The 25,952-nt window shown below is 47.0% G+C and overlaps 1 protein-coding gene across 1 annotated transcript in view; it reads left to right on the top strand.

Moving 5' to 3' along the window:
* NR4A3 (nuclear receptor subfamily 4 group A member 3) overlaps positions 1-25,952 on the top strand; it is a 595,821-nt gene that overhangs the window by 170,551 nt on the left and 399,318 nt on the right. The gene's annotated exons all lie outside the window — the stretch shown is intronic.

Raw genomic sequence — 25,952 nt, 5'->3', positions numbered from 1 at the left:
CTGAATGTGTTCTATGCATCATGTGTTTTACCTACACCGCTAAATGTGTTTTATGCGTCATGTGTCTTCCCTACACCGCTGAATGTGTTCTATGCATCATGTGTTTTACCTACACTGCTGAATGTGTTTTATGCGTCATGTGTCTTCCCTACACCTCTGAATGTGTTTCTATGCATCATGTGTGAAGCTTCTGCTTGTCTATGTTCTAGTTCTACCAAGTGCTTATTCCTGACAGTGGTCCGTGTGGCCCTGCCCTGTGTACATATAATCCCTTGTAAATCTTGCCCGTGCCAGTTGGCACAATGTACATCCTGTGATTCTGATTCTGATGTGTTTTGATAATACAAAGTGTTGGAACTGGCCCTTCTTGCAGGGTCATCCTCAAACTTTTTGCTTCTTCCTCCCTTATTTTTCCTGACCCGTGGCTGTTGGCAATAGGACTCTGCGCACTTTACCACTGCGGATCAGTGCTAAAGTGCATATGCTCTCTGTGTAAATTGTTATTATGATTGGATATACATGATTGGCATATTTGTATCACCATGAAGTCCCTAGTAAAGTGCACTGGGTGTGCCAGGGCTGGTGATGACAAATGAAACTAGTGGGCCTGCAGCACTGATTGTGCCACCCACATGAGTAGCCCTAAAATGGTGTCTCAGGCCTGCCACCACAGTGCCTGTGTGCAGTCTGTGAACTGCCATGTCCTCCTGGTCAGTGTCCCCACTGACCAGGCCTAACCCTTCCCTTTTTGTGCACATTAGTCACCCCTATGGAAGGCCCAAGGTACCCCCCTGGGCAGGGTGCAGTGTATGTGAAAGGTAGAGCATGTACTGGTGCAAGTGACATGCTCTGGTAGTGAATTACAGCCATTTTCGTTTTTCACTATTGTAAGGCTATCTTGCTCCATAGATTAATATGGGGGATGCTGGCTACCAGCATTTCTTCCCATAGGACCAAGATAGGACATAAGAGTCTAGTATCCCTGAACTCAGAATTTAATACCACATCTTTTAGGAAAGGTTGTTTTTAAATCCTGTGTTTGAGAATAGCACTTTTAGAAAGTTGCTGTTCTCTTATCTGACCGTTCTGTGTGCCTGGGCCTGTTTGTGTATTGACTGTCTGGTTTGAGAGTGACAGGGGCTGGGGATTCCCCAGGAGGCTGGCTGAGTCAGCCCTAGGCTGAATGACTGCATTTGCAACTTGAGTGGTGGGAGGAGATAGCACCTGGCCCTGAATAGGGCTGTGCCTGCCTTCCACAATGCTGGCTCCACCTCCCGCTGGGCGGCTGACGACCCTGCCCCTCACTCTGAAAGGAAATGAGAAGCCAGGTAAACAAAGTGCTCAAGCAACACCCAGAACTGGTTCAGACCGGGCTCAGGGCCCACTTGTACAAAGAGAACTAAGGGCCATATGTAGGTGGCCAAATTCCGGTCGGTAACGGCCGATTTCGGCCGTTACCGACCGGTATTTGGAGTTTCAGATGTAGGGGGCCAAAAAATTACAGAATCTGTAAATTTACCGAATCGGTAAATTTACCGTTGCTGTAAATTACCGAATCGGTAAATTTACAGATTCCGTAATATGGGATGTAGGTGGCATTGAAAACAGTGCCACAGGCCCTTAATAATTCGTTATTTACCATCAAATTCTATTTGATGGTAAATAACAAATTCCTGTGTACATTCACATCTGTGCATGTACACCTGTGCCATGTGGCACACATACATGCCCTAAAGGCATGTATGTGTGTCTCATGGCACACAAGCCTGAATTCGGGGTGCAACAGGGTGTCAAAGTGACACCCTGTCCCCCTTGTAAAATCGGTAATTTTATCGAATCAGTATTTACCGATTCGGTAATTGCCATTGGTTCCTATGGGCCTCAAGGCCCATAGGAATCAATGGCAATTACCGAATCGGTAAATACTGATTCGGTAATTACCGAATGTTACCGATTCGGTAAGTATTTCGGTAAAAATACTTACATAGCATTTACCGATTTGTAAATACCGAATCGGTAAAATTCGGTAGTTACAAATCGGTAAATGCCATTTACCTACATATGGCCCAAAGACTTTTTGGGGTATAAGTACAGGACCCCTGAAAACAGAAAATTAGATCATCCTGGAATCAAAAAGGAACCTCTGCCAAGGAGAAAGCTGAATCTGAAGAAGGAAGACTGTCCTGCTGTTGCTCTGCTGGGCTGACCTATTGCTTTGCTGCCAAGGAGAGGGGAAGGACTTTGCTTTGTGCTGTGTCCCCTTGCTTGAAGGAATCTCCAAGGGCCTGAGAAGAGCTGGCTCCCTGTTCTGAAGTCCCAGGAACAAAAGGACTTCATCCCCAACTTCCCTGAACTCTACTTGTAAACTTGTAAACTTGGAGATTTATAGAGCGCAGTTGTTGCCCGAAGGCGTCCAAGCGCTACTGAGAGAGTTCTGTTCTTCCTAGAGTGCTTGATCCAGTTGTGGGGCCTCTGGAAGTTGTACCTGTGCTGGGAAGCTTGAAACTAAGCTTGAGAGACTTTTGCAATTGAAAAGTGTTGCATCGCTCGCTTGCGGAGCGCATCCCCGACAGTGCGAGGAAATTCCCGCCGCTACGAAGGCCGAGATCGTCGCAGCGCATGTTGCCGCTGCCAGAGCCGCCGCATCCTTCGTTTGCGGGACGCACCAGACCGGTGCGGGAAAGTCTAACATCGCTGCGAGTGTCGTCGCAGAGCCTGTCGTCGCTGGGTGAGATCGCCGCACCGCTTGCTTGCGGACCGCATCACGTCGCTGCGAGTGTCGTCGCAGAAACCATTGCGTTCAGGAGCTGCTAGAGAGAAGATCACCGCTGGTCCGCGCATCGTCGCCCCGGAGATCGTTGCAACTCCAAAGATCGTCGCATCGTGCCTTTGCGAGAACAAACTTACTACGGAACCTCCGCACCGGAATCCATACAAGTGGCCTTCCTCCCCATACAGACCGGATTCGTTGCAACACGCCCGCTGCTGCAGCGGGGCTGTCGCAAACGCCTCCCCAGGGTCTCGGGAGCAACGCATCGCTTGTTTTCCACCGCACCAGCTTCTGCTTTTGGAACTTTGTCGCAACTAAAAGGTACTGTGAGTAAACGTGACGCAACCGTGAACTTTTGACGCATCTGTGGATTATTTTATCGCAACCTGAAGAATTTTATCGCAAACCTTAAGAACTCTTTTGAAACCATATTCTAGAACTGTGTATGTTGGATTTTTGTCATTTTGGTCTTGTGTAGTTTAGATTAAATACCTTTATTTTTCTAAACTGTTGTGGAGTCAGTTTGTGGTGTTTTCTCTGTGTTACTGTGAGTGTTGGTACAAATACTTTACACATTGCTTCTGGTTAGCCTAGACTGCTCGTGCCAAGCTACCTAGAGGGTGAGCAGGGGTTATCTCAGAGGGTTTCCTCCTTACCCTGACTAGAAGCAAGGGTCCCTATTTGGACAATGGTTCCTACCCCTGCCAACTAGAGACCCCCAGTTCTAACATTGGTGGTCAGCGGTGGGAAAGTGAACTTGTATTTGTACTAGCCCCTTAGTGATTGCTGTACATCACTAGTGAGTGCAGACCACTACACCACCGCATACTAAATTTTTTATTTTCGGTTCTGTTTTTGATTATAACCCTGAAAGAATCCAAGCATCATGTCTCAGAATGTTAAACCAGCAAGCGATGTTGCAGAACTGGAGTTTGATATTGAAATGTTAAGTGATTACAAAGTAGGTCACTCAGGCAGTTCTGCAGGAACTTTGGATGCCCCATGAAGCGCTGCCCCAAGAAGGAGAAGCTACAGGAGGCCTTAAGGGCCTGGTGGTAGACCAAAGAGGTTGGGGAGACAGATGATGTACAAGTGGATGAGGATGCACAAAGGAATGGTTTCAGGCCACAGGATCTACCTGTGTCCAGAGTGGCCTCAAGGGCTAGCAGCAACCATTCAGCTGACAGTTTTTCCCCAGAGATTAAGAATGAGGAAGCTTGAGTTGGAGCTCAAGAGGCGTGAGGCCATGAGGGTCTCAGCTGAAGAAGAAACATGGGTAGCTCAAGAGGTGAGCTTTGCTGAGTTGGAGGTGGAGTCCAGCTCAGATGGTGGCAGCATGATTATGATATCTAGTGCGGAGAGAGAGGTACAAACACCCAGAGATGTGGCGCCTGACTTGAGGGAGGGGGTCGACATACACCAGGGGGTTCAGGTTTATGATGTAGCTCCAGTGGAGTGCAGTGTCCCTTAAGTAGATGGGGGGACTGGCACAGGGGACCATATTCCTAGTGGTGGGAGGGACACTCTACTGACTCTAGAAGAGAGGTACAGGGAGAGGGGTTCCCCCGTGGTAAAAACCTTGGTGTGTGTGTCTGAAGACCAGTCAGAAGAGTGTGGGTTGTGTGACAGAGACCGTCAGATACTGTTTTGCCAGTCTCAGGAGAGTGGTGTGGGGTACTTGTGTGAGGCACTGGAGGGTGAGGCAAAGGGTAGCTTGGTTAACAACTGCGGGGGGCTGTGTGATTCATTTGTTGGAGACCATATTTTAAGACCCTGTTTTCCAGAGCTATGCCAACACCCGGTGGAGTGTGAGTTCTCTGACCCCAGAGAGCTTGCGTTGGAGGCAGACCTCTTGGTGGTTTCCAGAGAGTCTGAGGAGGCATTAGGGAGTGATCCCAAAAGGAGTGGCTCAGATATCTTCCAGACCTGTGAAGTGGAAGAGGTTCAGTGTAGCCCGGTTAGGTCCCAGTGTAGTGGGAGGGGTGTAGGGGCTCATGTCCCGTCTCAGTGGAGAAGGAGTGAGTGTGGGACGGTGTGTCTCATGGCGCCCGAAACCCAGTTTCTGAGCCTGGAGGGTTCCTTAAGGGAACACCAGGTCAGGGACCTAGACTGTACTTGTAGGCCATTTGAGGAGGATCTCCTAGTGTCAGGAGAACCTGGACCCTCTGTACACAGGGCTCCAGTGGTTCTGGTGTCTGGTGGTGCCGCTCCATTTGGGGGGGGTACAGAAGTCCAGACTGAGGGGTGAGAGGGGAAGGAGTCCCCAGTGGGAGAACCAGTGGGTCAGGGGCCAGCCAGAAGGGCTGAGTCTCCCAGGAGTGACCATGGTGACACCACTTCTGTCCTGGGGGACCTTCGCACACTGTCAGGTGGACAGGGGTCGGGAGATCTGCACCAGGCAGACTGTCACAGGACACATGAGTTGTGTGTCACCCTCAAGGGGGTACTATGTGAGTCCCCAGTAGTCCTGGTGTGCCAGGTAAATGCACAACTCAGGTTTTGGTCCCTGGGTTGGGAGACCAGGTTCAGGATCTGCCTGACCTGGAAGGAAGGACATCTGTAACTAGTGTCCTGACCAATATGGTTCCCAGGGGTACCCCTCCAGTAGGGTGGGTGCTGTGCTCTGGAAGGGGATGCAGAGGGAGGGAGTCCTCGCCTCTGACCCCGGTACAACCTGAGGGGTTAAACCCTGGGTTGGGAAACCAGTTGCTGGAGGGAGATCCTGAACTGGTGGGTGAATGGTGCGGGACACCTGCCACAGGTGCCCTGGTTATTCTAGAAGGGGGTACCGCTCCAGGTGGGAGGGTACAGAGCCCCAAGGAAGAGGAGGACTTGGTGTAGGCAAGTCCACCCCAGCCTCCCGTCCAGCCACTGGATACAGGTCCGGGACTGGTGGGTCAGTGCCAGGATGTTAGACCTGACCTAACAAGAGAGGGAGTGAACAAAGGGTGCCAAGCACCTGGGGCTACTGCCGCCCACCCTCTGACACCACAGAGGTTTGAGGGCCCTGAGAGGCATAAGGCCTGGGTCTCATACCTGATCACAGGCGGTGGTCACTGTGGCTTGCTGTCTGTCTGTTGGGACACACCGGTGAGCAACTTAAATGTAGGTGCTGCACAGGTGGTGTCCACAGGTGAGGAGAAGGGTTCCACATGAATTGGCATGGTGGACCCTGAGAGTATGGATAGAGTGATTGAACTGGGTTTAGGACGGCTTAGAACAGGACTGCCCTGCTGTGTGGGCCAGTTTCCATGTTCTATCACCTTAAGCAGGGAATGCCATTGAGGTATCGTTTGGTCTACCCTGGCTTTAGGCTAGAAGGGGGTTGTGTTGGAACTGGCCCTTCTTGCAGGGTCATCCTCAAACTTTTTGCTTCTTCCTCCCTTATTTTTCCTGACCCGTGGCTGTTGGCAATAGGACTCTGCTCACTTTACCACTGCTGATCAGTGCTAAAGTGCATATGCTCTCTGTGTAAATTGTTATTATGATTGGATATACATGATTGGCATATTTGTATCACCATGAAGTCCCTAGTAAAGTGCACTGGGTGTGCCAGGGCTGGTGATGACAAATGCTACTAGTGGGCCTGCAGCACTGATTGTGCCACCCACACGAGTAGCCCTAAAATGGTGTCTCAGGCCTGCCACCACAGTGCCTGTGTGCAGTCTGTGAACTGCCATGTCCTCCTGGTCAGTGTCCCCCCTGACCAGGCCTAACCCTTCCCTTTTTGTGCACATTAGTCACCCCTATGGAAGGCCCAAGGTACCCCCCTGGGCAGGGTGCAGTGTATGTGAAAGGTAGAGCATGTACTGGTGGAAGTGACATCTCTGGTAGTGAATTACAGCCATTTTTCGTTTTTCACTATTGTAAGGCTATCTTGCTCCATAGATTAACATGGGGGATGCTGGCTACCAGCATTTCTTCCCATAGGACCAAGATAGGACATAAGAGTCTAGTATCCCTGAACTCAGAATTTAATACCACATCTTTTAGGAAAGCTTGTTTTTAAATCCTGTGTTTGAGAATAGCACTTTTAGAAAGTTGCTGTTCTCTTGTCTGACCCCTCTGTGTGCCTGGGCCTGTTTGTGTATTGACTGTCTGGTTTGAGAGTGACAGGGGCTGGGGATTCCCAAGGAGCCTGGCTGAGTCAGCTCTAGGCTGAATGACTGCATTTGCAACTTGAGTGGTGGGAGGAGATAGCACCTGGCCCTGAATAGGGCTGTGCCTGCCTTCCACAATGCTGGCTCCACCTCCTGCTGGGCGGCTGACGACCCTGCCCCTCACTCTGAAAGGAAAGGAGAAGCCAGGTAAACAAAGTGCTCAAGCAACACCCAGAACTGGTTCAGATCGGGCTCAGGGCCCACTTGCACAAAGAGAACAAAGACTTTTTGGGGTATAAGTACAGGACCCCTGACAACAGAAAATTAGATCATCCTGGAATCAAGAAGGAACCTCTGCCAAGGAGAAAGCTGAATCTGAAGAACGTCCTGCTGTTGCTCTGCTGGGCTGACCTGTTGCTTTGCTGCCAAGGAGAGGGGAAGGTCTTTGCTTTGTGCTGTGTCCCCTTGCTTGAAGGAATCTCCAAGGGCCTGAGAAGAGCTTGCTCCCTGTTCTGAAGTCCCAGGAACAAAAGGACTTCATCCCCAACTTCCCTGAACTCTACTGAGAGAGTTCTGTTCTTCCTAGAGTGCTTGATCCAGTTGTGGGGCCTCTGGAAGTTGTACCTGTGCTGGGAAGCTTGAAACTAAGCTTGAGAGACTTTTGCAATTGAAAAGTGTTGCATCGCTCGCTTGCAGAGCGCATCTCCGACAGTGCGAGGAAATTCTTGCCACTACGAAGGCCGAGACCGTCGCAGCGCCTGTTGCCGCTGCCAGAGCCGTTGCATCCTTCGTTTGCGGGACGCACCAGACCGGTGCGGGAAAGTCTAACATCGCTGCGAGTGTCGTCGCAGAGCCTGTCGTCGCTGGGTGAGATCGCCGCACCGCTTGCTTGCGGACTGCATCACATCGCTGCGAGTGTCATCGCAGAAACCATCGCGTCGAGGAGCTGCGAGAGAGAAGATCACCGCTGGTCCGCGCATCGTCGCCCCGGAGATCGTCGCAACTCCAAAGATCGTCGCATCGTGCCTTTGCGAGAACAAACTTCCTACGGAACCTCCGCACCGGAATCCATACAAGTGGCCTTCCTCCCCATACAGACCGGATTCATTGCAACACGCCCGCTGCTGCAGCGGGGCTGTCGCAAAAACGCCTTCCCAGGGACTCAGGAGCAACGTATCGCTTGTTTTCCACCGCACCAGCTTCTACTTTTGGAACTTTGCCGCAACTAAAAGGTACTGTGAGTAAACGTGACGCATCCGTGAACTTTTCACGCATCTGTGGATTATTTTATCGCAACCTGAAGAATTTTATCGCAAACCTTAAGAACTCTTTTGAAACCATATTCTAGAACTGTGTATGTTGGATTTTTGTAGTTTTGGTCTTGTGTAGTTTAGATTAAATACCTTTATTTTTCTAAATTGTTGTGGAGTCTGTTTGTGGTGTTTTCACTGTGTTACTGTGAGTGTTGGTACAAATACTTTACACATTGCCTCTGGTTAGCCTAGACTGCTCATGCCAAGCTACCTAGAGGGTGAGCAGGGGTTATCTCAGAGGGTTTCCTCCTTACCCTGACGAGAAGCAAGGGTCCCTATTTGGACAGTGGTTCCTACCCCTGCCAACTAGAGACCCCCAGTTCTAACACAAAGGCTATTTTTATATAACCTTGTGTGGAGTTCCTTTTGTGGGGGGCCTTGGATGTTGTTGCTGGTGGGTGCGTGTGCAAATGCTTTACACATCGCCTCTGAGATAAGCCTGACTGCTCGTGCCAAGCTACCAAGAGGGTGAGCAGGGGTTATCTTGGCGGGTGACTTCCTTGCCCTGACTTAGAATGGTGGTTTCTGCCTGACTTTGGTGCAAGCCTTAGCCAACCAGAAATGCCATTTCTAACTAGCGCCAAATATTTTTTCCCAGAACTGGGCCAACATTGGGCTGGTGAAGCAATCATAAAGCCAAACTCCTGCTCCTATTTGCTGACAGCGAAAGCATCTATCTTCCAATTCAGAATATATTCTATAGAGGGCTTTAGGAGTATAATAGGCCATCCATCATGACGACAAAAATTACATTTGCAGTGTGAAGTTTGTTAATTATCCAGTCTGGTGTTCTACAGGCCAAGTTGTTATGGAACGATAAAAGCAGGTACACTAAGGGGAATATTCACAAGGAGCTATCGCCAAATTAATGGCACTTTATCTCAGCCAAAGTCGTGATAAATTTACCCCACTATTCACAAGCAGGTGCTAACAGCTCACAGCACCAGTTCCCGCGATAGCAGCCGCAAAAAACTTCGCCACAGAGGACCCCCGCAACTATCGCTAATGAGATGCAGAGTAGGCATTCCTGTGCACAAAGCCGCGACAACACCACACCTCAACATTCACAACGACCAGACAGATCGGCGATAAGAACACAAAACACGCGATAAGGCACGTTAGCAGCAGGGATTTTACACCTGCTCCGACCTGGTCTAAAGTCGGACAGCAGCCTGCACCACAATAGGGAGCCCAGCCCAGGGCGTCATCGGAAGGGCAACAGATGCCATGGAGCAACTGATTATACCCACTGCCACCACACCCAGGACCCCCCCCCACGCCACCCCCGGATCCCCCCAGGGAAAGACATGCCACATCAGCTACACCTAAACATGTACCAAATAGTCCGCCAGATGTCGCACAATCACAACTGGTGACGTGCATGTGTCGACGCAGAAATGACCATCACACATTCACTATCAAAGCAAACAATTAAACTTTATTGAAACAACACAAACATAAAATTAAGACACATGGCGGCTCCCCTTGTCACAGCCTGCAAGACAAAAACATGATGAGAAGAGTGTCCTTCGCACATCAAAGGACAGAGAGAGAGAGCGAAGGAGAGAGAGAAAAGAAGAGAGGGCGAGAGAGAGAGAAGAAGAGAGGGAGAGAGAGAGAGAGAGAGATAGAAGAGAGGGGGACAGGGGAGAGAGAGAGAAGAAGAGAGGGAGAGAGAAAGGAGAAGAGAGGGGTAGAGAGAGAGAGAGAGAGAGAGAAGAAGAGAGGGGGGAAGAGAGAGAGAGAGAGACAACCCTGCACACCCATGCCACACAGCTCACCTGCTGCCACCGGTGTGTCTCCAACCACTTGCCGGTATGTATAGCCGCACACCAGGTCCCACGTCTGAGACAGAACCATCATCTCACACAGATTCCAGAGATATGACTGGCACAGTACACACACTTGCACAAGACAACATCACCCGCCAATGCACACCCAGGCAGAGGCATCCCAGCCCCTCCTGCCACCCATCGGAGCATGCCCGCCCATGCACACCCGAGCCACACTGCTCACCTTCCGCCACCGGCATGTAGACTGCAGGTCCCACCATGTGCCGCTGCAAGCCACAAGGCCGGGGCCCGCAGACATGGCACCCTCCGCACCATGCATCCACGCTGTGCTGCCCACCAGGTAACACCTCTGGTGCTGGGACTATATTACACCATGGCATGGTATGAACCAGCGCACCCGGCAACATATCCGCCTGTACGGCCGCTCAGCTCAATGGGTGCCACTAACTCTGTGACCCCGGAAGTGGGGCCACGTTGCGGTAGGCCCGCGCAGGATGCTGGTGCAGCCTACTCTGCGGTCCAGCAAGGCACACAAATCCTGGGCAGTCCAGACCGCCAGGACGGGACTTCATCGCAGGCTGCAGACCCGCTCAGCAGCTCAAGGTGCCAATGACTCCGTGACCCTAAGTCACCGCCCCCTGGCGGGGTGCCTGTGCTGGCCGCAATGCAGTGTCTGCCACAAACCCTGTCCAACCCCAGTCAGCGTCCCATGGCGGGGTGCCTGTGCAGGCCGCTACGTAGCAACTAAGCATGGGCGGATTTTGCGAATTGGCAATCCGCGAAATTGCGTATTTACGGATTCGCAATCCGCAAAATCCGCGAACTGTTCGCAAGTGTTTCTGCCATTTCGCAAGGGTTTTTTACCAGTTCGCAAACGCGAACTTACTTGTCGGGTAGCAACGGTCGTGACCATGTTGTTTCTACGTCTGGTTCATCACAGCACCCTCTGTTTCACCACTGCCACCCTCTGTTTCACCACTGCCACCCTCTGGCTCACCCATGCCACCCTCTGGCTCACCCATGCCACCCTCTAGTTCATCACTGTAGATTATGGGGGGAAAAGCACACCTGCCCTGCCTCAACTGACATGAATGAATTAGGGGCTGATTAATGTGGCACTGAATTTGAACTTCCAGGCTGGAACCTGCTTCCTTATCTGTAATTGCTTTCTGTTGCAGTGTAATTTTTTTAACAGGACCTTTGTTGTATACTTGTAGCTATTCTCTGAGCCTGCTGTGAGGGTCAGAGCAGGGTCATAGAATAGATGCAAGTAGGCAACTGAACTCTGAAGGGGCCCCTCAGGAAGCACTACAGGGAATGGTTACTAATGATAAGATTTAACTTTTGCACCTGCTGAGTGCTTTCAGTTTTGCAAAAATCCAAATATCCAGCAGCATCCACAAAAAGTAATCCTTCCAGGTCAAGATCCAAATCAAAGTGACCAGCACATGAAGAAACCACTGGGAGGAGCCTGCTGGACAGGAACAGGAAGTTGGAGACTGTGGGGCACTTCCTCCCCCCCCCCCCAAATGGACTCCTTGCAAAAAAAAAGTGCAGGCAAATGTCAACCTGAGGAGTTATTCTGATAAAAATCATAATTTTCAAGGTTTATGCTGCCTGCTAGTGGATTTCTTGTGCGAAATTGCAAATTTTGCAATCTCGCAATTGCGAGATTGTCGCTGTCTGCCGCATCTATGTGTTCGCAAGTGTTTACTCCCGCGAAGCGTAGTCACGGGCCTTTATGACGTACTCGCGTTGAAAAACTCTCGCTGTGCAAGGTGGCAAGCCGCGATGACGTCGACAAACTCCCGCGGGATCCCGCAGCAAGATCCAAAATGGCGCAGCACACGCAAACATGGAGAAAAACAACTCTGCAAACGCTAAATGACGGTAAGTGAGCGCTGCGCGCCGCAAAATTGTATAGTATTCTAGTTGGCAAGTGCGACCAAGCCGAAAATCCGCAAAATCCGCTAGCGGAACGGATTTTACGCCCATGCTTAGTAGCAACTGCCACAAACCCTATGTAACGGCTGCGGCACTGTGTGGCACTGACACCTCAGGTGGTGGAGGTGGTCTATCTGCCGCACTGTGTGGCACTGACACCTCAGGTGACGGAGGTGGTCTATCTGCCACACTGTGTGGCACTGACACCTCAGGTGCCAGAGGTGGTCTATCTGCCGCACTGTGTGTGGCACTGACCCCTCAGGTGCCGGTGTGGTTAGGCCTGCCACACATGGAGGCACTGACACCTCAGGTGCCGGTGTGGTTAGGCCTGCCGCACAGGGAGGCATGGCCACACCAGGGGGCAGAGATGTGGATGGTGTGGGGGCAGCAGCATTCAACATCGCCACGCCTTGTGGCAGCAATGCAATGATGAGGATCTGCAGGGCATGGTAGACTCCAGCTACATTCCGCTGATGTTCAGCAGTGGCTGCCATCCTTTCCACATCCATCCGCTCCATGTCCTCAATGAGCCTCCGCATCTGTGGCAGCTCACGGCTGGTATCGCTGGAGCCACTCTGAGCGGACAGGTGTTCTTCTTTCCACGTCATGACTCCAGCGATGTCAGTCAGGGCTCATTGGAGACCATGTAGCGGGGCTACACACCCAAGGATGGCGTCAAGTATGGTTGCCATGTTGCCAAAGCCCAACTGCACCTGCTCTGCGGTCTCTCTCTGGCACTGCAGCACACAGAGTTGGAAGGCCATATGTTGTTCCTGTGGGTCTTGGGGGATGCCAGGGCTGTGGGTGCCTCCTGCTGGGTGCTTTGGGTGGTGGGTGGGGTCCCCTCGATGGAGCTGGCCTGCCCTGATCCTGGAGGTTAGTTGTAGATGAGGTCCATGATGTCTTGGATGGCTTGGGTGTCGATGCTGGTGTTGTCCTCCTCATCATCAGTGAAGAGTGGCTGGGGCTGCTCTGTAGGAGGTGTTGACGGTACCCCTGCGATGTGAAGGGGAGATGGTGTATTACAATGTGTCCACATGTATGTAGCCACATGGTACATGTTGATATTCAGACAGCATGGCATTGTGCATTGTGACAGTCTGTAGATCTAGGCTAGGACCCAGAGTCATTGTGAGTGTGCACTGTGTTCTGCTTGATTGTTCATGTGTGCCATTGTGCCCATCTCCACCCATCCCCCAGTACCAGGTGGTCACTCACCCTGTTGCAGTTGTGTTGTGTCCTTTCGAGCAGTGTCCGATCCCCCGACTCTGGCCACAGTCTCTACACTGATGACTGTTGACACTACCTCCTCCATTTCATCCAGCTTGAGCTGTGGCGCTGAGCCCCCACCTCCAGTCTGCATTGCTGCCTTCCGGTTGGCGGAGAGTTTCTCCTTGGTCCACCGCTTGATGTAATTCCATCGCCTCTTCACCTCGTCCATTGTCCTCTTTTGCTCACCGACGCCATTCACCTTGTCCATGATGTCCCGCCATATTCCGTTTTTGGTGCCCAATGACACGTTGAAGGTGATGAACAGTTGTTGACGGTGTTCCATTACCTCCGTGACTATGATCCTGTTCGCCTGCGGACTGAACTTCGTCTTCCTCTTCTTCTTGTCCTTGCCCTTCCCTACCCCCGAGGTCCCGGGCTGGTCATCTGGGGTGCTTGTGGGGTTGCGCTCGTCCTCTGTGCCTGCTCTGGCTGCTTCCATGGTGCTTGGGTGTTCGTCAGTTTGTGTTTGGGTGTTTTTTCTACTTTTATGGTGATTTTCCCACCTGCCAGGTGTGTGTTGCAGGCCTGGCGTTGCTTATCGCTAATTTCCTCATTGCGCTTGGGCCCATCGCAGGTTTTTTGGTGTTGTGGTTTGTGTTTTTGTCTTCATTGAGGTGGTTGTATCGCGGACATTGTCCGCGGTTTTGGCAGACTATCGCATGATACCGCTGTGTTGTGAATTCCACGTTGACACTGGGTTATTTTCCAGCGATGGGCTGCGATGTTGAAAGTTGAGTTACGCTACTCTTGCTGTAGTTATCACACCTTCTTGTGTATATACCTCTGAGTCTTTTGCATTATATGTAATGTACTTGTCGGGTCCCATCCATTTTGTACCTTTAAAAATGAATACAATTTGTTGTGAAAAAAAAAATTACATTTGCTTAAAATTTGCGGCCCTTAAGGCCTTGCTACCGATCATCTACAACTCGACTTCAGAGAAGGAGTATTGCGTTGTCTCAGTATATTTATCACCAAAAATCTTTATTAGGTGGCTTTCCCCTAGACTCTGCAGAAATCTGTACCAATTGCTCACCCTTCTTAGCCTTGCTTTAAAGAAGGCAGCTGTTACTGGTGATCGGCCAACACTGGACGCGGGACACTATTGTTTCACTAGATACGGAATCTGTAGAAATCCCCCCAAAAAATTACGTGCAGCAGTCCGTGCCCCTAGCTTAAAGTCCCTGCCAGGTAATGCTTCTTCCTCCCAGCAAAAAGTGTCCCAACTCGCTAAAGCTGTCTGCATTCCAAAACTTTAAGTGTCTGGACTGGATATGTAAACCTACGACTTTACATTTCCTTAGCGGCAAATATTCATAACCTGCCGCCATGGCATTTATAGAATATAATGACTGGAGTCTCATACGATACTCTTGTAGTGTCTTATACCTAGTTTTGTTTGGGAGTTAAGCTGTATTCACGAAGACCGAAAGCTGTTATATAACTTCCTTCACCATTTTATCCAAAAAGAAGCTATCTAAGGATCCCTTAAATTCAATTGTGCAAACCAATATGTCTAGAAGAGAGGCTTCTTAATATGCACCCATCTGGGGCAATGCCAGTCCCCCTAGATTAGTTTCCAATTGCAGAACTGAGTATTTTACCCTGGGGGCCTTTTTGTTCCAGACAAACTGTCAAAAAAGTGCTTCTAGTTCTTTAAAATATGCTGCACTGATTCTTATCAGGACATTTGTGAATAAAAAACTAATAAAGGTAAGATTGGCATTTTTATAAGAGCCTCCTGGCCAATGAGTGTAAGAGGAAGATGTGCCCATCTTTCTAATACATCTAGTTACATATGCCCCAGGTAGCAAATCGGGTTGCTGGAAAGAGCATGGTGTTGAAGATACCAGGGAGGAGTTGAACATAAACATTTTTGTTTTATTATGATTCATTTTGTTCCCTCTGATTGAAACTGCAAGAGTTCGGCCAACATCATACTCATATTGTGTTCTTCAGGCCTGAATTACAAAATAATATCATCAGAGAACAGCTTTAGTTTGGACTTGCCTTCTATTGGTGCTTCTATACCCAGATTTGCCCTTATCCTGACTGCCAAAGGTTCAATAAAAAAAGTAAACAGTACAGGCAACAAGGGACAGACCTGCCGAGTTCCCCTGTTTATATCTACGGTTCCGGCTAAGTGGAGTTCACGAAAACCTGGGCCTGTGCTCCTTGACATATATTGCGTAACATATTGGTAATTAGATTAGGAAACCCCACCCTCTTAAGACTATAAAAAAAAGGGTGACCCAATTTACATGGTCGAATGCTTTCTTATCATATACCATCATTATAAGTGCAGGTATCTGATTGATGTTAGAAAAATCTAAAGCATGTATTAAAAAAGGTGTATTAAAAGACATTTGCCTTCCTGCCAGGATGCCAGGGGTAAAGAAGAAGGGTGCCACTAGAGACTCAAATCAAATTACATTCTCTGTCCCTAGTTCGGCGACCATAGTAATATCTAATCGCTGGCTCTATAAGACTAGCAGGCACCGTTTATGAAATGTGTTGTCCGCTGGTCTTCTGCTTTAAATTTTGAAGGACTGGTGCCTATCCTAATGTAGGCAGGATATTTATATAATTTGTTTATTGCTATTTTATTCATTTTTGGTGTGTTTGTAAACTTTGCATTTTTCTTGTACATATTGACCATTTGTATATATTGTGCACACTTTGGTTTTTGGATGCATTCTTTATTGTTTGATGACTTCTTTTCTCTTTTTTGACATATAAAAATGAAATGTATAAAGTTTTGTGAATATTAGAAAACAGATCAAAATAATGCATTGACCACTCGGTACTTTCAGACTGGGTGTGCCAAAACAAAAAATAAAAAACAAGTAAAACCTGACCAGCCATCTCTTTGTTTCGTATAATTGAGTGGTCCAAGTTGGTCAGTGACAGGACCCAAACCTTCTCCTTGCCCAGGATGCCAGTCTGGTCATTGTGAATAACCTTCTGGGCAGCAGGCGTAATTTGATTTGCCCATATTTTCATTAAGACTTTATAAACAATTGTTAATAGACTGATTGGTCTGTATGAGTTCATGTGACAGGGATTCTTTCCCTTTTTAAGGAGCTGACGATAGTGGATTCCTTAAAAATTGGAAGGACCTCTCCGCCTGTTTTTACAAAATTAGAAAGCTCTACTAAGAAGGGTATTAGCTCTTTTTGAAATGCTTTGTAAAACTCTATTGGTGGGCCACCATTCCCACAGGGCTTTCCAGATGACATTGAGGCTAGAGCCTGCTGAATTTCTAGTGCTTTAATATCGGCCACTAAATCCTCTGCCTGGATACTTGACAGCTGCGGTTGATTGATATTTAAAAAATACTGATGAATTGCTTCCTTCGAAGCCACATATTTGGTCGCATAAAGCTTATTGTAATGACAAAAAAAGATTTTCACAACCCTTTCTTTTTCAGAGGCAAAAGCCCCCATCCTGGGTTCCTGCAGTTCAGTAATTAATGAAGCTTATTGCTTCCTTTGTACACCCATTGGTGATGCAACCCCGAGCTCTTTATCTCCTCTGTTACAAAAAAATTCCTGAGCTCTTGTTTGGCACTGGCCAGCTGCAGCTCTACCGCCGTTCACTCCCCCGGTGAACATATCTCCATCTGTATGGCAGTATCGCCCACCAGATGGAGCTCGAGATGCCCTCTGAATTTTAGATTGTGCGGCCTTAAAGACCCCCATCTGCCCACTGATGGATGCATTGAAAGCACCTCAAACAGCAAAAAGTGTTGTGGTGCCCTTTTTTATCTGGAAAAAAAATCTTTAATCCATTTATTAGTATTTATTAACCATTCCTGGTTAGAGACAAGGAGACGATCCATCTGCCACCTGGACCTTTCCCTATGTTTTGCTTCTATTTTTATCTTCACACTAATCAATGAATGATCTAAAAAGGAATTTGCCCATTTATGGGAATCAAGACACCTAAGGGAACGAGAGATAAGAAAGTAATATATGCAAGAAGCAGACTGGCATTTTCAGGAGTAGTACGTGTATTGTGGCATTCCCTGGTGGGCTCTGAGCATGGATCAATCAATTGATAATTGGGTGTCATGACATGCAATACTTTTTTGTAATTGGCTTCAGTAGTTTTTTGTTGTTTTATAAGAGATATCCCTTGCTAAATCCTGAATATAATTGAAATCCCCCCTGAAATTATAGGACCCACCACTCCTTTAGCCAGTTCATTGATCTTGATGATAGATTTAGGACTATCTGGAACCGGGGCATAATAATAATAATACACAAAATTAAATTAAATACCATTTACCCCTGCTGTAATCCAAATACATCTACCATGAGGGTCCCTCTGAACTTGTAGATCCGCCGGTCTACCCCTCGTTCAGAGTAGATTTCAACACCCCTCATAGCCAAGCTAGAAAAAGCGAAATATGCATTTGAATAATAATTGGGAATTAAAAGCTTTAGAGTATTTCTCTTTAAATGAGCTTCTTGAAAAACACGATTTATGGTTAAAAAGAGGTTGACCATCTGATTAATGCCCCATACTTACATTTATTAGATAACCCATTGACATTGACTGATATTATTCATATTTCAAACCCCATCTCCCAAGAACATTTCCTTAAGTTGAAGCCTCGTAAAAAATACACTCCTGACATTACATTCTCGTCCATGGTTCTGCTTTTCTCTGGAAGACGTGCTCCCCACCACAAACACCCTCACTCACCTCCCCTCCCACTCCTGGGAGAACGGGTATTGCCCACAATACCCCTCTCAACCCTCACTAGATGGGCACCAGAACGAACGCCCGAGCTGGGTGCCATGTTGGTGCACCCACAGTGAACAACCCCCCATCCCACCATTTAATCCTAATAGTAAATCTCTTCCTCGTTTTCCCTCTCTAGGTAGAAATTATTTGCAGCAGTTCTTGAGCTTCTTCCATGTTTGTGAACATGTGAAATTTCCCTTTCACTGAAACCTGGATTAGATTGTTGAGCTATTGCTGCCTGCACTCCCAGGGCCTTAAATAAGTATAGGAGCTTAACAAACTCCTTTCTTCGGCGTGCTGCGGACATATTGTAGAAGATTCAACAACAGGGTGTTTCGTTGGTAGAGAATTGTTTTCTCTGGGTGGCTCTAGAAAGTATCTGTTCTGTGATGCAATAGTCTACAGAGTTCACCAAAACTGTCCTTGGCAAATTTGAATTTGGATATGGGTGAGCCGGTACCCTGTGTGCTCTTGTAATTGCCCAGTCTCTTGCGATTTCTGGTAATACATTTTTTTGATGAATTTCTCAACCCATTGCAGGGTTTGGGCCCCTTCACAGCCTTCTAGCACTCCTACCAATTGTAGGTTAGATTGATAGAAATGGTTTTCTAATTCTTCAATCTTATTCTCCAAAGAGGATTTCACTTTTCTCACTAGTTCAGCTTGCTGCTGCAGTATGTTTATCTGATCCTCATGCTGCAAAACCCTGGACTCTGCCTTCTGCACTCTGGCCGGAAGGCTTGCAACTGCTTCCTCTATTTTCATCAAACAATGATGCAGGGATGCAATCTCAGTTGCTTGTGATGCTTTAGTTCTCTTATTTCATCCAATATAAGGTTTAACACAGTTTTCATATCCCATTGTACAACCGAATCATCCCCTTGCACCCGATTTTCGACATGCATCTCGATTACTCTTTCTGATTTGGCCTGGGCTTGTTCTTGTGGGGCCATGTCCTTCCTTTCATCTAGTGTAGAAGGCTGGGTCAGCAGCTGCAAGGCCATGAGGGCATTCTGTTCCGAAGGGACTTGCTGAGTGCTGCTTTCTTTTGAGAGGGCCACATGATCTAAGCAGGAAGCAGTGACCTGCAGACTTGAGGGAGACCCAGATTGTACATTAGTGGAAGGCTGCTGCTGGTGCTATCTTCATTTCAGCGGTTTGTTTAAGTTTTGAGGCCAGCAGCAGTATCCGCATTCATCATTCAGTTAAAGATTTTTAGATGCTTTCCCATTATAATGGGCTGAAGAGTTCTTTTAAGATTTAGGGTGGACTTTGGGGAGAGGGATCTACATGCAGACCCACTACCAGGGTGCCCTTCTGATAATGACTACCTTGGATGGCTGTCCGGATGTGAAACCTGATAGCCCCCTCAATGCTGCCTTGGAAATGCGTGGTCACTATCTAGTGTCCAGCAAAGAGGTACCAGAGCCAAATAAGTTAGATGGTTGACTGCACCTTGGGGGGAAGACAAAGTGAATCCCAGTCCATAAATATGGATGTTGACTTATGAAGCACAAGACCAAGAGGCTGGCAAACACCAAGAAATACCCCTTAGGGGCTCTCAGGGAAGTCCGGGGGGCTTACCATGATGATTGTGATCAACGGGTGAGATATCAGAGTTAAAACTGGTCCAACCAGCATCCACGACCTTCCTTTCCTCCCAATATATCCAGCAAAAACAATGAATGGTACCAGGTACCTCCCCTGCGGTACAGACCACCAAACAACGGAACAGCAGTGCAGCAACAAGGATCCCGCCAGCCAGACCAGCCAGGGCTATACCAGAACTCTCCCGGGTAGGGACGCCCTGTAGGGTGCGGTTGCCGTCAAACATCTATTTTCGCCTGCCTTGCCGGTATGTCAGCGCCTTCCACTGCACCCCCTCATTGCTGAGCCCCAGCACTTCCTTATGGCTCAAGCAGCGGCAGCAACAAAAGGGTTGGTGACTGGTTCCTCATACCCGGAAGAGAAGACGAAGCCGGGGTTGAGTTGTGGGACGGGGGGGGTTGGACACCTCACTCAGCTGCAGTGCATGTGGGATAGCCTGCCTTGAAGTTGTTTTTGATAGTAATATTTAGATCATCAGGATTTTCAAACATCTGTTTACAGACTATCTTTTGTAGACGTGATTCCACTTTTGCCAGCCATGGACTAATCCTGCCTTTCTCGCAAGCTAGACAATCTGAAATGATATCTCTAGTGAGGCTTGCCTTTGGGTTTCTCCATATTGATAGCCAAAGACACAAGGGGCGAACATAAATATAGACTTCAATAAAAGGGATGTTTAATTCTTTGTTGCAGATAAAATTGGAGGTAGAATTGGGGACCCTAGGACTCTTCTACAAAATATATTTTCTTATATTTGAATTGAGTTGCTTTTATTAATACCCCATATCTCAGGCTCATATGTAGCTATAGGTGGGCATTGCAATTTAAAAACCTGCAGGAGTGGGAGAAGAGCTCCATCCCTCCTTGGTTGTGGTGAACTAAATAGTGACTTGATCACTCTTGATAATTTATTGCTACTTTGTGCAACATGTGCTGTCCAAGAGCCGTTCTCAGCAAAAATGAATCCCAAATAGGAGAAGGTGCGGGTACAATTTAGAGTGGACTTACCCACTTTTAGTGAAACCGATTATGTTTCTTCGGGCCACAAGTAATTATATAAGATTTATTAAAATTAGTATGTAAGTACAGTGATGTCATAAATTGTTCGAAGCCTTTTACTAGCTGTCCTAAGGCCCTCGGGGTACGAACCATTAGTACAGCATCGTCAGCGTATAACATTGCTGGTAAGAATGAGCCTTTAACTTTAGGGACTTTAGGGGTCACGGATAATAAAAAAGTGTTGAGATCGTTTATTCATAAGATAGATAAAAGTGGGGCTTAAACACATCCTTTTCTCACTCCCCTAAAATTTCCTATATGCCAAGACACCTCCCCTTGCGTATTTATTCTTATTCTGGCATTCATGTCCCTGTGCAAATCAGACTTGCGAGCGTACTGTTACGCTAGCCAGCTGCAATGGCTGGCATATTGGTTGGCAGGACGTAACTTGCAGGAGTTGGACATGTCGCAGTGAGATTAGGACAGAGGAGTTATCCACAGACTGTTACTGCCACAGGCCTTGATTCCGGCGTAGACGCCCCACCTACTACGAATAGCCATTTCCTACTGGAGAAACGCAGTGAGGTACACTAGTAAGACCCCACCATACGCTCCCACCATTCCGCTACTGGGGGTCCCCACACAAGCTGGAGTGGTCACTAGCCGTGCTCTGCGGGCGTGGTCGGACGTGGGCATCACCACCATGGGAGAGTTCTTCTCAGGGGGTAACCTAATGCCACACTACACATGTGTGCACAAACATGCTGCCCCCAATACACTGTTCCTATTACATGCACATATCTCCAGGTTTATACGCAATACATGGTAAATGTAAATGTAGTTGAGCTTATATAGCGCACAGCTACCCGCAGTGGGTTTCCCGGCGCTTGCTTAGGGAACCCTTCCTGGTATTCCCCTGTGAGATAGCAGGGTATCCACAAGGTGAAAGTCAGGCATCCCGCACGACTGACGAAATGGTTAACTTACGGGATCCGTACCGAAACAGCGATCTCGCTATGCTCACTACGCGATAAATGGGAAAGGGACGTAGGCCGTGAATTCACAGAAAATGAATGGGACACTATACTGAGCTTCCCCAAGAAAGTGTCTCGTAACTCTAAATTTTAATTTATCCAATCGATGCTACTCCACAGAGCCTATCTGACCCCACGTAGATTGTGCGCTATGTTTCCCGGTGCCAGTGACGCATGCCCACACTGCCACGCACCCAATACGGGACTTGTACATATGGTATGGGACTGTCCGAGACTGAGGCACTACTGGACGACAGTAAGCAAGATATTGAAGGACATTGCCCCAGTGCGCAGTAACGACACATTGGAATATTGTATACTGGGACTAGGTCCCCGTGGGAAGAAGAGCAACCCAATATACAAGTTTGCTAACCTTGCACTCCTCCTGGCTAAAAGGATAATAACCACACGGTGGAAGGCTGCTAGGGCTCCGTCCCTGCAGGACTGGCATGCGGAAATGGTTAGGTGGGGTAGGGCGGAAGGGACTGAACTACAAAGGGAGGAATATAGAGGCCTACGTAAAACACCGATATCGATGGACTGAAACACAATGATGGAAGAATATGCAGAGGTGGATATATTATCCTATTGAGGAGCCATGTTAGAGTCCACCCAGGCTTTGGACCACATATTAGAGATCGTGCAAGCTCCTTGCGTTACCAGAGGGTATATTCTAAACTACAGAAGGGATACAGGATACACATGGAATGGAACATGGAGCCAGGATACAAGGACGATCAAGTACTGGGCATGCAAATGTGTTGCTGTTGGAAATTGTTGGCCGGGCTTGCAGGGGAGGGGATGGGTGGGTAATTTCTGTTTCATAGAAGGGTATAGTTTTGTGCAAAATGTTAAAGTTGAAGAACTGAACATGACGTATTGAATTATTCAGATGCTGACTGTGTTGTACACTTAAATAATGTTTGCAGAGAAGAACTCATTCCATGGATCCTAGACATTATGCACTGACATTGAAGTCCTTTCCTAGGTACTCTAAAAATGACTTTGTATTCTTTTGGCTTGCTGTAATTCTATGTAACCGGTGCTCAGCACAAGAATGTCAATGCCTCGCAATTTGATGTCTGGATATTTCTTGTAGAAAGTCAATAAAAATAAATTAAGAATAAAAAATAAAAATGTCCCTGTGCAAATAAGCTATAAAGTGCACAAGTGCTTCATCCTTGCCAAGTGCCAAAAGAGTAGACCACATCTTCGAACCGTTTATACTCAAACGATGTGGTCAAATCCAAAAATGTCTGATATATGGGGGAGCTTTATGCTATGGTGTACTTTCCGATCAATAAATTAAGGTTGAGACACTGCTCTACAGTACCGATTTTGGACCTGAAACCATACCGACAGGGGTAAAAAATTGACTTCTTGTTTGTCCAGTATTTCATTTAGTGTTTGTCTTCGAACAGGAGTACTCCTTTATATTCACATTTCCTTGTTTGTTGTAGGTAAGCCATGCCTATGAAATGCATGTATTTACACAGACTAATTCACATTGACATACAAAAAAGAATTTGCAGATTAGGATTGTCTGTGGTCTAAGTGTTCATTTTTGGACATTTTCATATTGAAGTGGAACTTAATTTCTAAAAAATATATATGTTTTTGTTGGTATGAAAGATCAATACCAAGCAGATTTAATTGTTCTGAAAATGTTAAATCCGGTCTTGCCATTAATACGGATGTATGACATTACAACGCATGCTTTTACCACACATGCCTTTACAACGCGGTTTTTACAACGCAAACCTTTGCAACGCATAGCGCTTTGGGGTGCTGGATAGTGAATAGTTTAAGTTACTATTCCAACTCCAGTCCCCGTGGACACTAGGGCAGTGTTGGATAGTAAATTAAACGTATTCCCTATCCTAGAGCGCCCCAGCGCAATGCGTTGTAATGGTTTGCGTTGTAAAAATTGCATCGTAAAGGCACTGCGTGGTAAACGTTGCATTGTAAAGGATGTTTCCCCATTAATACACATCTTGGAACACATTTCCACAAAGATACGGTCGCCATACGTCTGTCATACGTATCGTTTCATAGTATTTCTCATAGATTCTCCAATGACTATGTTAAAAATATTTTGTTTTATCCTTTCAGAATATGTCAGATAAAAAGGATCACAAAATAGCATTTTACACAAAAGGAACACGGAACACTCCTCAACTGTTTTTCTTTTTATAATGGCTTAATGCCAAACTTAATTAAGCCACATGGCTGAGAATCAACCACCCACTATGAATTAAGGCCTTATTTAGAGTTTGGTGAATGGGATGCTCTGTCAAAACTTGACAGATATTCACTATATTAGAAGTGCCATTGGGTAAAAAACACTCGTATTATGGCGGGTGGGACATCTGCCATGTTTGTGACGAAGTGTTGCATCCTCTAGATTGCCCTACGTCTTCTATTAGGCACACATGTGTGATTAAGTTGGAGTTTTTTTGTTTTATGGCAAACAGCTCTACATTTTTGCAAAACAACAAAATGTAAAGCACTAGCCTGGACAACCATAGGTTAGTGAAATTTCATTTTAGCGAATTTTAAAAGTAAAGAAAAACATTTCCCTCAAAATATGTGTGGAAATTTGACTCAAAAATACTATAAAATTGGGATATGGTGGCAATAAAATGTTATAAAAAAACATGTAAGGAGAAGGTCAGGAGCAATGGAGCTGGCATGGATAGAAGGACTTAGGTTCAATAAGTGGTAGAGCATACATCAAGAGTAGAAATACATGGTATGTGGGGAATAGAGGTAGAAGGCTATAAGTGAGGAATAGCTGTTAGGGTGTAGCTGGTGGAATAGGAGCAGTAAAAGGGTAGAGGTATTAAGGTACTGACGTGATGTAGGGTATAGCTGCCCAAACCATTTATGCAGCAGGGTTGATGCAAATTTTGTGAGGAGTGGATGTTGCGCTGCCACCAGAGCTGTCGACTCGGGAGCTGGGGATCCGGGTTCAAGTCTCGGCGCAACATCATTTGATTCTTGGTAAATCACTTAATCTCCCCGTGCCAATGGACAGCATCTGGATACCCTCATGAGTGATAAGCCACGCTATATAATTCTACCAACTTAACTTAATCATGTAGTGGTATGCAGCACATTTTGTTATATCATTAATTATGTTGTTCACTTTCACATATGTAAACACCGTCTGAACAAAAATGTTGCTTCATTAGTATAAATTTAATGTCCGAATCCAGTAACTAGCACCTGAAAAGTGACCAGTCAAACTTTGCGTAGGGTTTTCCACTGTGCTGCAACAACCGTTGCTGTGTTCTTAGTAACTTTTAATCCGGTCAAATTAGAAAAAATGTGTTTCTTCTAAAATCTTGAAAAATTATGCAGAAGGTGATGAATAATGGAGTAAATGGTGCAGAAGTATAACTATAAAGAAAATGTCAGGGCCTTGGAAATCCAGAGGCCCTAGGTATAGATAAGAGTAAAGTTACTAGGGTTGTGCAGGGCTGGATGGACTAAGGTGTGGACACTGAATTACGCGTTGGGGTACTAGCATATAGGATGCGTAGAGTTAATAGCGCATATTTAGGCGCAGAGATAAAAGGGTAGAGGTATGAGCTGAGGGATTATTGTTCAGATAGATGTATGAGCGTGCTGATCGGGTACAAGCAGTACTGCATTGGTGGGCTGAATGTGGCATGGCATAAGTAAAGGTATGGATAGAGGTACGAAAGTACAGTCGTGGGTAGAAGTACTATGGTGTAGGTTGGAGTAGAGGTACAACGACATAGGCACGCGCAGAGTTACTAGGTAATGGTAGGTGTAAATGACAGAAGGGGGGCAACCAACTTGGTTAAAGAAAGAGGGTAGAAAAGAAGGGAGGGGATAAGAGAAAGGCATGGGAGTTATCCACACAAACACAACACATTGTTAAAAGGGAAAAGGGAGAATGGGGTGGAGAGGTTTTACGTGAACGTGGAAGGAAGTGTTTGAGATTTTCTTTCCATATCAACGTAATTCATCGGGATATATTCACCATTTTGGGAATATCATTCAGTTGGCAAAATTTGAAGAAACAGATTTGTGGCAAAAGTTTCTGCATAGCATGTTTCCGTGTGTGCGTTTTTCTCCAGAATCACACACTGCAATGGCAAGTATGTCATCCATGATTGTTTTTAATTACCATTTCCAGCCTTCTCTTTCTAATATAATTTGCTGATCTCTAATCCTAAAAAATGTAACGTCTCTGTAGGTGCATATCAAAGCTAACGTGTATGTCATTTTAATAAGGTCGGTAATAATCAGGCGAATGACCAAGTAGAAAATTGTTCCCCAAGGGATATTAAATAGAAGATAATGTAATCCCCAAAGATATGACGCAATGACCTGGT

The sequence above is a fragment of the Lissotriton helveticus genome, chromosome 4_1 (assembly GCF_964261635.1).
Source record: "Lissotriton helveticus chromosome 4_1, aLisHel1.1, whole genome shotgun sequence".
NCBI classification, from domain to species: domain Eukaryota; kingdom Metazoa; phylum Chordata; class Amphibia; order Caudata; family Salamandridae; genus Lissotriton; species Lissotriton helveticus.
This window is presented reverse-complemented; position numbering and strand designations above follow the sequence as displayed.